Source organism: Colobus angolensis, unplaced genomic scaffold, assembly GCF_000951035.1.
Source record: "Colobus angolensis palliatus isolate OR3802 unplaced genomic scaffold, Cang.pa_1.0 Scaffold181, whole genome shotgun sequence".
Lineage (NCBI taxonomy): Eukaryota > Metazoa > Chordata > Mammalia > Primates > Cercopithecidae > Colobus > Colobus angolensis.
Genome location: NW_012114944.1, coordinates 883,333 through 895,561, shown reverse-complemented (window position 1 = coordinate 895,561; position 12,229 = coordinate 883,333). Strand labels below are relative to the sequence as shown.

Here is a 12,229-nt window from a genome sequence, read left to right as displayed (position 1 = left end):
AAGTGCTGGGATTACAGGCGTGAGCCACCACGCCGGGCTCAGAATGGTTTATAATGTGGCCTTGCAACACATTTAATTAGCATCCTGCCCTGCTCCCTTGCAAAGGCTTCTGGGAGCACCAACAATGAGGCACTCATTGGGATGGATTTGCCCATCTAGTTGGTCCACAGTAGTTACACAGAAAGGGCAGACCCTCCGGCGAAACAAGCCCACGAAGGCCCAGTAAGGGCTTTTCTGACTTTTCTGATTTTCTAATTTCTCCCAGACTCCATGGGAAACAGAAACCAAAATATAAACCAAAGTTAGGAACACTGGCCTCTAAGCAACAATCCAGGCTCTTGATACCTCATTCCACTAACGAAGGAGAAATACCAAAGGTAATTACTCGCCCTAAGTACTAGGGGCCTAATCCCTCTCTTGGGCAGCCTTTCCTGAGTCTACCCCTTCCAGCTCCCTCAACCCTACACCAGGTTTCTTGGTGGGAGCAACCCTGCTGCTCCTATTACTGATACAGCATTCGGTGCAAATTCCCCTTTTAGGCCCGGCGCGGTGGTTCACGCCTGTAATCCCAGCACTTTGGGAGGCCAAGGTGGGCGAATCACCTGAGGACACGAGTTGGAGACCAGCGTGGTCAACGTGGTGAAACCCCGTCTCTACTAAAACTACAAAAATGAGCAGGGCGTGGTGGCGCATGCCTGTAATCCCGGCTACTCGGAAGGCTGAGGCAGGAGAATCGCTTGAACCCGAGAGGCGGAGGTTGCGGTGAGCCGAGATCGTGCCATTGCACTCCAGCCTGGACAACAAGAGTTAAACTCTATCTCGAAGAAAAAGAAAAAAATTCCCCTTTTAGTGTGCGCCTCTGAAGCCACTACTTTGGGGAGATGATAGGAGAGGATGGATTTAGACTCTGAAAAGGTAGCGATAACACATCTCCTTTTTTACTGGACTGCCCCAGGAAACTGAGTTGTACAAACAGAAAAAACTCGAAACTGTTCTGTGAACTTTTTTAGCGGAGAACAGTCACGGAAACTGGAAATGGGAATTCACATCTATCGCAGCCTCCTAGGTGGCAAACGCTTGGCCTGAACACTTCAATAACCCTGTTAAGTAGACACGGTCATTATCCCACTTACGGAGGAGAAAAACGCGGGTCGGAAAGGTTAAATATCTTATCCAGGGAACAGGGCTGGTAAAGCGCGGGGCTCCGATGAAATCCTCCAGTCTCCCGAGAGCCAGGAGCAAACTGGGCTTGGGCCGCTGGGCCCCGCACAGCCCAGACTCCAGCCCTCACCTGCGACTTTGGCGGGCAGGCGGGAAAACTGACCTGAGGGGCGGAGGGCACGGCGGGGCGGCGCCCGACAGAAGGACAGGGGCTCGCTGTCCTGACAGAAGCGGCTGGTGCAGCGTTCCTAGGAATCTTTTCGATCGCCAGGTTGTGGCCGCTTCCGCCCGCCAAGGGAATCAAATCTCCCGGGCCGGAAGGGGCGGGGCGGGGCCCGGCCGGGGCGCGCGCGGCACCGGATCCCAGGGAAGCGGACGCGCACGGCAGGCGGGGGCGCGCACAGTGCGGGGAGGTTCTCACCGGGGTAACGGTACGGGTTAGCTGTGGAGCCCTGAAAGGGGTAGCCGGGAGGTCCACTGGGCTGCGAGGGGTGACTTGAGGCCTTGGTCTTGCCCCGGACTTGAGGCCTTGGTCTTGTCCCGGAGGGCACGTGATGATTTTCCGTGTGGCCTGGATATGTCAAGTCTCCACATAACCCAACTTTCTTACGTTCTCTTCCTAAAATTGATGTTCCCTCTCAGTTTCGTTCTCCCTTGCCCACTGGCCGTTCTTCCACCCAGCAAAGACAGAAATACCTCCCCCTCTCCAAAATGTGTTGCCACCAGGAATAAGAACTCCGATAACTGAGATTACAGACACGCGCCACCACGCCTGGCTAAATTATTTGTGGGTAGAGATGGGATCTCGCTATGTTGGCCAGGCTGGTCTCAAACTCCTGGCCTCAAGCGATCCTCCCGCCTCGGCTTCCCAAAGTGCTGGGATTACAGGTGTGAGCCACTATAGCCGGCCCGGAAAATCTTTAGACAAATTAAACTTTACAGAGTTGAACTGACCAAAGAATGAGTCCAGAATCCAGCCATCCCTGGAACCAAAATAGGTTCAGAGTGACTCGGGCTGCCGTATCTTCAAATAACATTTATGGAAAAAGGAAAATGACTTACAGAAATGGCAGTCGAGTATGGAAACAGCTGGATTGGCTGCAACTCAACCTCTGACTATTTTGAGCACTGTTTAAACAGTTGGCCACCTGTGATTGGCCAAAAATCCACTGCTGTGATTGAGACTCGCTACTCCTTACAAGAAAGGTTACAGTCTCTTTACACAATTCACTATGTGTGGAGAAAATGTTAGGCCGGGTGCAAAGGCTCACGCCTGTAATCCCAGCACTTTGGGAGGCCGAGGGGGGCAGATCATTTGGGGTCAGGAGTTTGAGACCAGCCTGACCAACATGATGAAACCCTATCTCTACTAAAAATCCAAAAAATTAGCCGGGCGTGGTGGTGCATGCCTGTAATCCCAGCTACTCAGGAGGTAGAGGCAGGAGAATCTCTTGAACCCGGGAGACAGAGGTTGCAGTGAGCAGAGATGGTGCCACCACACTCCAGGCTGGGCAACAAAGCAAGACTCCGTCAGAAAGAAAGAGAGAAAGAGGGTGGGAGGGAAAGAGGGAGGGAGGGAAAGAGGGAAGGAGAGAGGGAGGGAGGGAAAGAGGGAGGGAGAGAGGGAGGGAGGAAGGAAGGAAGGAAGGAAGGAAGGAAGGAATTTTTTAGGCTGAAATTAAAATGCATAAGGAGGCAGCTTTAGGCTAAACGTCATTAAACATGGTCATCTGAATCTTCAGCAAATCATAATCTTTTTGCTGGTGGAGGGTCTTGCCTCCATGCTGCTGAGTGATCAGGGTGGTGGTCGCTAAACATTGGGATGGCTGTGGCAGTTTCCTAAAATAAAACAACAATGCTACATCGATGGACACTTCCTTTCATGAAAGATTTCTCTGTAGCATGTGATGCTCTGTGATACCATTTTATCCACAGTAGAACTTCCTTCCAAATTAGTTCTCTGAAAGCTTGCCACTGCCTTATCAACAAAGTTTATGGAATATTCTAAATCCTTTGTTGTTATTTCAGCAAGGAGCACAGCATCTTCACCAAGAGGAGATTCCATCTCCAGAAACCACTCTCTCTTTGCTCATCCATAAGAAGAAACTCCCCATCTATTCAAGTTTGATCATGAGATTGCAGCAATTCAGTCACATGTTCAGGCTTCACTTCCACTTCTAGTTATCTTGGTGTTTCCATCAAATCTGCAGTTACTTCCACAAGTGAAGTCTTGAATCCCTCAAAGTCATCCATGAGGGTTGGAATTAACTTCTTCCAAACTCCTGTTAATGTTGATATGGTGACCTCTTCCCATGAATCATAAATGTTCTTTTTTTTTTTTTTTCTTTTTGGAGATGGAGTCTTGCTCTGTCACCCAGGCTGGAGTGCAGTGAAACGATCTCAGCTCACTGCAAGCTTCACCTCCCAGGTTCACACTATTCTCCTGCCTCAGCCTCCCGAGTTGTAGGGACTACAGGTGCCCACCACCATGCCTGGCTAATTTTTTTGTATTTTTAGTAGAGACAGGGTTTCACCATGTTAGCCAGGATGGTCTCAATCTCCTGACCTCGTGATCCACCCACCTTGGTCTCCCAAAGTGCTGGGATTACAGGCACGAGCCACCGCGCCTGGCCATGAATGTTCTTAATGACATCTAGAAGAGTTAATTCTTTCCAGAAAGCTTCCAGTTTACTTTGCCCAGATCCATCATAAAATCACTATGTATGGCAGCTGTAACCTCACAAAATATATTTCTTAAATGAAATGACTTGACAGTCAAAATCACTCCTTGATCTATGGCCTACAGAATGGATGTTGTGTTAGCAGACATCCAAACAACCTTCATTTTCTTGTACATCTCCATCAGAGCTCGTGCGTGACTAGGGGCATTATCAATGAGCATTAATATTTTGAAAGGAATCTTTTTTTCTTAGAAGTAGGTCTCAGAAGTGGGCTTAAGATATGCAGTAAACCTTAGCCAGATGTGGCGGCATATGCTGGTACTACCAGCTATTCAGGAGGCTAAGGCAGGAGGATCACTGGAGCCCAAGAGTTCGAGGTTACCGTGAGTTATAATCACATCACTGCATTCCAGCATGGGTGGCAGAGTGAGACCCTGCCTCGAAAAAAAAAACACAAAGATACTCAGTAAACCATAGTACAAACAGTTATACTGTCATCTAGGCTTTGCTGTTCCATTTATAGAGCACAGGCAGAGTAGATTCAGCATAATTCGTAAGGGCTCTGGGATCTTGCAGGCCCAGTCTACAGCATCTTTCCTTAAATCTCATGAACCGACCTCTGCTAGCTTCCAACTTTTCTTCTGCAGCTTCCTCACCTCTATCAGCCTTCACAGAATTGAGGGGAGTCGTGGCCTTGCTTTGGATTAGGCTTTGGCTCAAGGAATTTTGTGGCTGGTTTGATCTTCTATCCAGACTGCTACCTATCAGCGAAGGCTGTTTCGCATTCTTATCACTCATGTGTTCAGTGGAGTAGCACTTTTAATTTTCTTCAAGAACTTTTCCTTTGCATTCACAATTTGGCTAATTATTTGGCACAAGAGGCTTCCCTTTCAGCCTATCAGCTTTGGACATGCCTTCCTCACTAAGCTTAATCATTTCTAGCTTTTTATTTCAAGTGACAGATGTGTGACTCTTCCTTTCACTTGAACACTTTAGAGGCCATTGTAGGGTTATTAATTGGCTTAATTTCAACATTGTTGTGTCTCAGGGAATAGGAAGGCCTGAGGAGAGGGAGAGAGACCAGGAACAGTCAGCCAGTGAAGCAGTCAGAACACACACAACATTTATCAATTAAGTTTGCAGTCTAATTATGGGCATAGTTCATGGTATCCTAAAACAGTTACAAAAAGAGCATCAAGATAACTGGTCTGCTGTGTGGGCTCACGCCTGTAATCCCAGCACTTTGGGAGACTGAGGTGGGCAGATCACGAGGTCAGGAGTTCAAGACCAGCCTGACCAACATGGTGAAACCCCGTCTCTACTAAAACTACAAAATTAACCAGGCATGGTGGCGCATGCCTGTAATACTAGCTACTTGGGAAGCTGATGCAGGAGAATCGCTGGAACCCGAGAGGCAGAGGTTGCAGTGACCCAAGATTGCACCATTGCACTCCAGCCTGGGCAAAAAGAGCAAAACTCCATCTCAAAAGAAAAAAAAAAGAGTCACTAACTGGGTAGGTCAGGCCATTTGGAATGTAACATCCTTTGGTTGTTGTTGTTGTTGTTGTTGTTTCCTTTTTTTGAGACGGAGTCTCTCTCTGTTGCGCAGGCTGGAGTGCAGTGGGCTCACCGCAACCTCCGCCTCCCCAGTTCAAACAATTCTTCTGCCTCAGCCTCCCAAGTAGCTGGGACTAAAGGTGTGTGCCACCATGCCGGCTAATTTTTGTATTTTTAGTAGGGACGGGGTTTCACCATATTGGCCATTTCAAAGGGCTGGGATTACAGGCTTTTTTTTTTTGAGATGGAGTCTCACTGTGTCACCCAGGCTGGAGTACAGTGGCACAATCTTGGCTCATTGCAACCTCCACCACCCGGATTCAAGCGATTTAGCTGCCTCAGCCTCCCAAGTAGCTGGAACTACAGGCGCACACCACCTCACCTGGCTAATTTTTGTATTTTTAGTAGAGATGAAGTTTCACCACGTTAGCCAGGCTGGTCTTGAACTCCTGACCTCAGGTGATCCACCCACCTTGGCCTCCCAAAGTGCTGGGATTGCAGGCGTGTGCCACAGCACCTGTCCGAATGTAACATCTCTACCAAGAATAACACCATTAGCAGCAATAATAAAACCCACAACAGTCTTTTGAATGATTTATGTGCACATCCATGCATCATCTCTATACTCAAAAGCCTGCCCCTCTCTCACAGGGTAATTTGTGCTATTCATTCTTTCATCAGTCACCAGTGTCTACACTGTGCCAGGCCCTGGTCAGGGCAATACCAGAGAAATGAAGAAAAGAGACGTGGTTTCTGCCCAAGGCAGCTCACAGACAGAGGAGCCAGATCCATACTAGAGTTGACTAACGCTAATGAAGGACCCCATAAAAGTGCTAAATACAAGTGCAGATAGCTATCTTGTTTAGAGCTCAGAGGGAAGCGACTGAAATATTTTCTACCAGAGCTAGGCCTTGAAAATAATAGAAAAATCTAACAGGGGAAGAAGAGCATTCCCCAGGCAGGGGAAACTAGGTGTGCAGAAGCAGGGGGCAAGAAAACACAAGTCACCGTGGAGAAAGGCCAGTTGGGGGGAGCACAGGATGGCGGAAGGCAGAAGAGGAAGAGCTGGTAAGCAGGGGACCCAGTGGGAGAGCCTTGTGTGCCAGGCTAGAGCTGGGAGGTGTGCTGACCAGGAAAAGAACGGATTTGCATTTCAGAGAAAGTCAGAGCAGACACTGGGCCAGCATAGGAGTGTGCCAGGCCTGCCAAGGCAGGGTGAGAGCTGTGCTTCTCTATTGGCAGAAGGAATGCCATGAATTTCAGTGCCACGTGTGGCTGAGTCATCCGTGGAACGGGAAACAAAGGCTGGAGTCCAGTCTCTGAAGGCACCTCTCAGTACAATGCCCTTTCCCTTCTGTGGGCCTCCAGGTTAGCCAGCCCGGGGCTACAAGTCATGCCCAGATTTTACATCCAATCCAAGGGCAAGTGGGAAGCCACACAAAATCAGGGTTTTGGTCACAGTCCTGCCAGAAAAGGAAACAGCTTTTAAAAACTATTAAAAATATTTTAGGGATTTGAATTCAGAAACTACTTCAGGAATTTGTTAAATTTTGTAATTTTGATAACTGAACTGTGGTTAAGTGGTTATATAAGAGAAAGTCCAGGCTGGGAGCAGTGGCTCACGCCTGTTAATCTCAGCACTTTGGGAGGCCAAGGTGGGTGGATCACCTGAGGTCAGGAGTTCACGACCACCCTGACCAAGATGGTGAAACCCCGTCTCTACTAAAAATACAAAAATTAGCCAGGTGTGGTGGCACCTGCCTGTAATCCCAGCTACTCAGGAGGCTGAGACATGAGAATTGCTTGAACCTTGGAGGCGGAGGTTTCCGTGAGCCGAGATTGCATCGCTGCACTCCAGCCTAGCGATAGAGCAAGACTCCATCTCAAAAAAAGAATAAAAAAATACAAAACTTATCAGAGTGTGGTGGCTTGTGCGCCTGTAATCCCAGCTACCGGGGAGGCACAGGCAGGAGAATCGCTTAAACTGGGGAGGCAGAGGTTTGCAGTGATCCGAGATCAAGCCACTGCACTCCAGCCTGGGCAACAGAGCAAGACTTCACCTCAAAAAACAATTATATGAAAATGAAAAGCAAGCCAGGTGTAGTGTAGTCCCAGCTACTTGGGAGGCTGAGGTGGGGGGATTGCTTGAGCCTGGGAGGTAGAGGTTACAGTAAGCTGAAATGGCACCACTGCACTCCAGCCTGAGCAACAGAGCGAGATACTGTCTCAAAACAAAAAAAAAGTAACAAAAAATTTCAGGAATGTTAACTCTGTTTATCCCTTAGTACCCACCATAGAATCTTAACATTACTATAAATAAACAATGATTTATTTCTTAAGTTTTCATTCTCTGCTAGACACTAGATTAGGGGGTTGTAAATACATTATTTCTAATCTTGTAAAATAATTCTTTCTATTCCCATTTTACAGGTGAGGAAACCAAGGCCAAAGAACATGAGGTATTAGCCAGGTGTGGTAGTGTACACCTGTGGTCCCAGCTATTCAGGAGACTGAGGTGGAAGTATTACTTGAGCCCAGGAGTTCAAGGCTGCAGTGAGCTAAGATCATGCCACTGCACCATAGCCCAGGTGACAGAGCAAGACCCTGTCTCTAAATTTTTTTTTTTTTTTTTAAGACGGAGTCTCGCTCTGTTGCCCGGGCTGGAGTGCAGTGGCCGGATCTCAGCTCACTGCAAGCTCCGCCTCCCGGGTTTACGCCATTCTCCTGCCTCAGCCTCCCCAGTAGCTGGGACTACAGGCGCCCGCCACCTCGCCCGGCTAGTTTTTTGTATTTTTAGTAGAGACGGGGTTTCACCGTGTTAGCCAGGATGGTCTTGATCTCCTGACCTCGTGATCCGCCCGTCTCGGCCTCCCAAAGTGCTGGGATTACAGGCTTGAGCCACCACGCCCGGCCTAGAACAATTAAAGTTTAAGGTACTGGCCAGGTGTAGTGGCTCACGCCTGTAATCCTAGCACTTTGGGAGGCCAAGGCGGGTGGATTGCCTGAGCTCAGGAGTTCGAGACCAGCCTGGGCAATATGGTGAAACACCTTATCTACTAAAATACAAAAAATCAGCCAGACTTGGTGGTGCACGCCTGTAGTCCCAGTTACTCAGGAGGCTGAGGCATGAGAATTGCTTGAACCTAGGAAGTTGGAGGTTGCAGTGAGCCGAGATGGCACCACTGCACTCTAGCCTGGGCAACACAGGAAGACTCAAAAAAAAAAAAAAAGTTTTAGGCTGGGCTTAGTGGCTCACACCTATAATCCCAGCACTTTGGGAGGCTGAAGCAGGTGAATCACCCGAGGTCAGGAATTCAAGACCAGCCTAGCCAACATGGTAAAACTCCCATCTCTACTAAAAAAATACAAAACTAGCCAGCTGTGGTGGTGGGCACCTGTAATCCCCGCTACTCGGGAGGTTGAGGCAGGAGAAACGCTTGAACTTGGGAGGCAGAGATTGCAATGAGCCGAGGCTGCACCACTGCACTCCAGCCCAGTGACACAGCAAGACTCAGTCTTGCCCGGTGGTTCACGCCTGTAGTCCCAGCACTTTGGGAGGCTGAGGTGGGCAGATCATGAGGTCAGGAGTTAAAGACCAGCCTGGCCAACATGGTGAAACCCCATCTCTACTAAAAAAATTAGCCGGGCATGGTGGCGTGTGCCTGTAGTCCCAGCTACTCGGGAGGCTGAGGCAGGAGAATTGCTTGAACCCGGGAGGTGGAGGTTGCAGCCACCATACTCCAGCCTGGGTGACAGAGACTCCATCTCAAAAAAAAAAAAAAAAAAAGAGAAATGTTAGAGACTCTCTGTATTAATGAGAATGATGATGAACACTGTGATCTAAAGAGCACCCTCATTATTAGGCAAAGGCAAAGCATTATACAGAGGAATATTATGCAATTATTTTTAGAAAGAGTTACGTAAGCATACTCCCATTAGTATTACCAAATAAAATAGCAACATATTAGGGACATAGATATGCTAAAAGATCAGCCATTTCAAATTTAAATGGGCATCCTGTATTTTTATTTGCTGTATCTGGCAACCCTAAATGCTATGGAAAGATGTCTGGTTTTTTTTATATGAATGAAATAAGCTACCGAGATACAAAAATAGCACAGTCCCACTTTTGTTTAGAAAAATGTGTAAGTATAGAAAAAAGTCTGGAAAAATATATATTATAGTGTTAACATTCTCTCTAGGGAATGAAATTATCTAGTGTAGCCATGGAGGGAAGACTATTAGTATTTACTTATTTACTTTCTAAACTACCGTATTGCCTGCATTTTTAATTGAAAATTTTATTGAGATAATTTCAGATTCATATGCAGTAGTAAAAAATAATACAGGCTGGGTGTGGTGGCTCATGCCTGTAATCCCAGCACTTTGAAGGGCTAAAGCAGGCAGATTGCTTGAGCCCATGAGTTCGAGACCAGCCTGGGCAGCATAATGAAATCCCATCTCTACAAAAAATATAAAAATCAGTCCAGTGTGGTGGCTCACACCTGTAGTCCCAACTACTTCTCAGGAGGCTGAGATGGGAGAATCATCCGAGCCCAGGAGATTAAGGCTGCAGTGAGCTGTGATGGCACCACTGCACTCCAGCCTGGGTGACAGAGCAAGTCCCTGTCTCAAAATAATAATAATAATAATAATAATAATAATAGTAATAATACAAAGAAATCCCTTTTTTGCTTGACTCAGTTTCAACCAAAGGTAACATTTTGCAAAACTATAGAACAATATCATAATCAGGATATTGACATTGGCTCAGTAATCCACTGGTCTTATTCAGATTTCCCCAATTTACTCATTTGTGTATGTGTGCATTAAGTTCTATATAATTTTTCACCTGTGTAAGTTCATGTACCTACCAACATAGTCAAGACAATGAAAAGTTTGAACATCACAAGGATCCCTTATGTTGTCCTTTTATAATAACTTCTACCTCCCACTGGATCTATCCCCACCCCTACCCCCTCTCCTTTTGACAAACACTAATCTGTCCTCTATCTCTGAAGTTTTATCATTTCAGAAAGACTATATAAATGGAATTTTACAACATGTAACCTGGGATTGTCTTTTTTCACACAGGATAAATTCCTGGAAATTCATCCAAGTTGTTGTGTATATCAATAGTTCATTCTTGGCTGGGTGTGGTGGCTCACGCCTGTAATCCCAGCACTTTGGGAGGCCCAGGCAGGTGAATCACTTGAGGTCAGGAGTTTGAGACCAGCCTGGCCAACATGGTGAAACCCCGCCTCTACTAAAAATACAAAAAATTAGCCAGGCATGGTGGCATGTGTCTGTAATCCCAGCTGCTTGAGAGGCTGAGGCAAGAGACTCACTTAAACCCGGGAGACAGAAGTTGCAGTAAGCCGAGATCCCGCCACCACACTCCAGCCTGGGCGACAGAGTCAGACTCCATCTCAAAACAAACAAAAAAATTAGTTCATTCCTTTTTATTGATGAATAGTATTTTATGATATGATGTACCAGTTTGTTTAACCACTTGCCTGTTGAAGGACATCTGAGATCTTGGCTCACCACAACCTCCGCCTCCTGGGTTCAAGCGATTCTCCTGCCTCAGCCTCCTGAGTAGCTGGGATTACAGGTGTGCACCACCACGACTGGCTACTTTTTGTATTTTTAGTAGAGATGGGTTTCACCATGTTGACCAGGCTGGTTTTGAACTCCTAACTTCAGGTGATCCACCCACCTCGGCCTTCCAAAGTGCTGGGATTACAGGCGTGAGCCACTGCGCCTGGCCTATTATATGCATTTTTGAATAAAATTTTCTATCAAAAAATAATAGACTATTGTGTTCGTCAGGGTTCTCCAAATTGGCATGACCATTAAGAGATACAAATATAAGAGAGAAGATTAATAAGGAGAATTGACTCCAGTGATTATGGGAGACTCAGCAAGGCATCTGCAATCTGGAGACCTTAGTATGCCAGTATTGTGGTTCAGTCCAAGTTCAAAAGTCTCAGAACCAGTGGAGCTGATGGTACAGTTCTCACTCTGAGGCCACAGGCTTGATAACCCTGCGGGAGGGTGATTGTAAGCCCTGGAAAGCCTGGAATTCTGATGTCCAAGGGCAAGAGGAGGAGAATATCCCAGCCTGGGGATCAGCGGAGTGAGGAAGGAGGAAGAGGAAATCCTTTCCTCTCTTTTTTTGTTCTATTGGGCCCCTAGACAATTGGATGGTGCCCACTCACACTGAGAGTGAATCTTCCGTTCTCAGTCCACTGACTGTGAGGAAACATCCTCACAGACACATCCAGAAACAATGCTTTACTAGTTCTTTAGGTATATTCCTCAATCCAGTAGAGGCAACACCCAAAATTAACCATCACAATTATATAAAAATATTAAAACATCAACACGATCAAACACAAATAAATTCAAAAGCAAACAAAAAAAGTGAGAAATATTTACCACTTATGTACGGACAAGGGGCCAGCTTCTTTAATACATAATTTCTCCAAATCAATAAGGAAAACTAAATCAATAAAAAACAAAGCTGGGCACGGTGGCTCACGCCTGTAATCCCAGCACTTTGGGAGGCTGAGGCAGGTGGATCACGAGGTCTGGTGTTTGAGACCAGCCTGACCAACATGATGAAACCTCATTTCTACTAAAAAATACAAAAATTAGCCAGGTGTGGTGGTGCACGCCTGTAATCCCAGCTACTCAGGAGGCTGAGGCAGGAGAATCGCTTGAACCTGGGAGGCAGAGGTTGCAGTGAGCTGAGATCCAGCCACTGCACTCCAGGCCGGGCGACAGAGCAAGACTCCGTCTCAAAAAAAAAAAAAAAAAAAAAAAAA

General features: G+C 46.9%; 1 protein-coding gene across 10 annotated transcripts in view; it reads right to left on the bottom strand.

The window, feature by feature from the left end:
• Positions 1-1,470, bottom strand: part of MELK (maternal embryonic leucine zipper kinase) — a 119,649-nt gene extending 118,179 nt beyond the window's left edge. For 8 of the 10 annotated variants that reach the window (XM_011939412.1, XM_011939416.1, XM_011939417.1 and 5 more), the window contains exon 1: positions 1,325-1,470. The gene's annotated coding sequence lies outside the window, so the exon portion shown is untranslated. Of the gene's footprint in view, positions 1-695; positions 794-1,324 lie in introns of all 10 variants that reach the window. The other 2 variants (XM_011939413.1, XM_011939421.1) reach the window with 2 other exon arrangements.
• Positions 1,471-12,229: the final 10,759 nt, after the last annotated feature.